Raw genomic sequence first — 3,578 nt, forward strand, 5'->3', positions numbered from 1 at the left:
TAACACATAATAGGTGACTATAGACTTGCAAGATAGGATCTAGAACTCTCATATATTGATGAAAACATAATAGGTTCAGATCTGAAATCATGGCACTCGGGCCCTATGACAAGCATTAAGCATAGCAAAGTCATAGCAACATCAATCTCAGAACATAGTGGATACTAGGGATCAAACCCTAACAAAACTAACTTGATTACATGGTGAATCTCATCCAACCCATCACCGTCCAGCAAGCCTATGATGGAATTACTCACGCACGGCAGTGAGCATCATGAAATTGGTGATGGAGGATGGTTGATGATGACGACGCCGACGAATCCCCCTCTCCGGAGCCCCGAACGGACTCCAGATCAGCCCTTCCGAGAGGTTTTAGGGCTTGTCGGCGGCTCCATATTGTAAAATGCGATGATTTCTTCTCTCCTGTTTTTTCTCCCTGGAAGCAGTTATATAGAGTTGGAGTTGGAGTCGGGGGGTCTCCAGGGGGCCCATGAGGTAGGGGGCGCGCCCTAGGGGGGGGGGCGCCCCCACCCTCGTGAGAAGGGTGCCCCCTGGTCTTCATCTTTGGCGAGGATTTTTTATTATTTATTGTAAGATATTCCGTGGAGTTTCAGGTCATTCCGAGAACTTCTGTTTTCTGCACGTAAAACAACATCATGGCAATTCTGCTGAAAACAACGTCAGTCCGGGTTAGTTCCGTTCAAATCATACAAGTTAGGGTCCAAAACAAGGGCACAAGTGTTTGGAAAAGTAGATACGACGGAGACGTATCAATGATCAACAAGTATCTCACAAGGACATAAAATATCTCACACAAGCACTTAATAAAGAAGTTCAACCAAAATAGCAAGAGAGATAAAAAAGAACAACACTCTCTCTCGAAGCCTATGATCTATACATTTTTCTCCCCCTTTGGCAACAAGTTACCAAAAAGTTCAAAAATGCATAGTGCTAGACGACTCCCGGGCTTGATCTTCGGGAGGTGGTGTAGAGAGAACTCCAAGGACGAAGGCTTCCGATGAAGTAGTTGGAGCTGATGGAGTGGGTGCTGGAGGTGGCACTGGAGCTGTGGCTGCTGGTGCTGACACTGAAGATCTAGTATCTGTCACGGGCACTGCAGCAGACCTTGGACCTCGTGGCACTCTCTTGAGAGCATCAGTAGTGGACTTGCCCTTCTTCTCCTCTGCTTCCTCCTGTAGCTTCTCAACTGCAGTTTGGATCTCAGTTACCTTGACATCCAGATCATAGAACTTCTGGTCAACAATCCTCTCCAAACTCTCCTAGTTCTTCGTCAGGGTGGCCAAGCCCTTCTCAATCCTCAAGGTGGATTGGATCAGATATCCAAGTTGATCTTGTTTGGATTTCAAGAACACTTGAGATGCCTCTTCAACAGTTGGCATGTTTGCAGCTTTCTCTGCCCTTGCCTTCTCTTTCTTCTCATGTGCTTGAGCTGAAGATGGTTCATTTTCATCCATCACTACTGTATTATCTTCAAATTCAGGATAGATGGGTAGGTGTTCCTTGTCCAAAAGATATGTGCCTGTGCCCATCTTTGAGTTGATGAGCTCCTGAATTTGTGGGGCATACCCACAACTTCTCTTCTGGTCACCAGCAGTACTCTTGATTGTCTCAACAATCAAACTCATGACCTTGAACTTCTGTGGGACATCAAACATGTGCAGCAAGTTTATAGCATGTCCTCTGATCATCTTGTGATCACCTAACTTGGGTAGCAGTGTGTGCCTCAGAATCCAGTTTATGGTAGGCAGACCAGACAACAAGTAGTGGACAGATCCAAACTTGTGTGTATCCAAAGCAGCATCTGGGATCTCCTTGTACATGTTGGCCATAGTGTTGTGGTCTTTCATCTTCTCTGCATAAACATCCAAGTCATCCTCACTTTCTTTTGGGGCATTGATCAACTGGGCCCATTCATCAACAGACGACTGGTACCTTGTACCCTTAGACATCCAAACGATCTTCCCATCTGGATAGAAATGGGCAGTGGAGTAGAACTACATGATCAGCTCTTCATTCCACTTGGTGAGCTTTTGTGCAACGAATTCATCAACTCCACATGCCTTAAAACTGTCATACACTCCAGGATAGTGATCTTCATTTTTTTGGATGTACTCCCAGTCTACCCATCTCATATCACACACAATGGGCTTCTTGTCAAGCAACACTGTCTCATAGAAGTCCTGCCGTTCCTTACTGTGAAACCTGTAGTCCACAACAGTTCTTCTCCTGATAGCATATGGATCAGACTCTCTCCATAGTCTCAATCCTACATCCTTCCTGATTTTCATGTTTTCTGTAACTGGATGTGCATCATTGTGGTCAGGGACCTTGGGTTTCAGCTTCCTTAGCACTTGAGTTTCATCTTCTTCGGCAGCTTCAAGCACTCGGGCCTTGTTCTTTTCCTCAGCAGAAATGTCTCTAGTGCTTCTCTTGGGCTTCTGAGATGGAGCAGCTGCCTTGGGAGCAGCTTTGGGCTTAGATGGAGCAGCCCCTGATCTGATTTCATCTCCCATGAGCTTTTGAGCTTTGGGTGCTGGTGCAGCATCCTCTTCCTCTTCATCATCATCTCTCATAATTGATGATCTGCCAAGCACTCTGGTAGTGGTCTTCTTGACCCTCTCCTTCGTTTCTTGCCTTCTCCAACTGCCTCTTCAGATGGCTTGGAGGTTTCAACAGTGGATGCTCTGGCCTTAGACATGGGGACTCTCTTTGCTGGTGCCTTCTTATGCATCCCTGGCTTGACTATAGCAGCTGAGCCATACTCCTTTTTCAGCACCTTTTTCTTGGAGCTGACTTCTTCCTCAACAACCACATAATCCTCATCCTCTGAATCTGAGGTCTTCTTCTTTCTTGTTCTGGTGGCTGCCTTTGGCAAGTTACTTGGTGTGCTCCTACTGCCATCATCAGATGAACTGGAGGGACTAGTGCCCTCACTCAGTTGAACCTGCTCCTCAGACTTGTTCTGCCTATCAATTTGGTCAGACATCATGCAGGCAAACTGTCAGCAGACCCTGTGAATAGATTATAGATGAGGTAGAGTAGATGAGCACCACAAAGTACAGGAGTTTTGCAAAAAGGATGACTTAAAAACTTAGTTTTAGTTCTTCATAGAAAGCATTTCAGATCTACCGATTTGTAAACTCGGTGATACCGAAGCAGTTTTTGGAACCTAAACTAGTGAACTCGGTCAGACCGAGTCACAGTTTAGTGGCACCGAGATTGCTAGGGTTTCACAAAGAATTGAACTTGGTCACACCGATTTGCCATTTTCGATCAGACCGAAAACGCGTGTGCTCTGGCCTACGCCAAAATCGGTGAGACCGATTTCTACAACTCGGTCGGTCCGAGATGAATTCGGCGGAAACCTAACCCTAAATTTTCAAATCAAAACTAATCTATGGGATGTTTTCGCTGGACAAGATGATCTCAATCGTGGAAAAGATCATGGCAAAGCAATGTGCTAAGAATCAGATTTATGGATTAGCACAAAGATCAAGTTCGTACCCTAGTTCGGCGACGAACTTGCTACGACGACAATGGCGGTGAAGATTTCCGTT

The sequence above is a fragment of the Triticum urartu genome, chromosome 7 (assembly GCF_003073215.2).
Source record: "Triticum urartu cultivar G1812 chromosome 7, Tu2.1, whole genome shotgun sequence".
NCBI classification, from domain to species: Eukaryota; Viridiplantae; Streptophyta; class Magnoliopsida; order Poales; family Poaceae; genus Triticum; species Triticum urartu.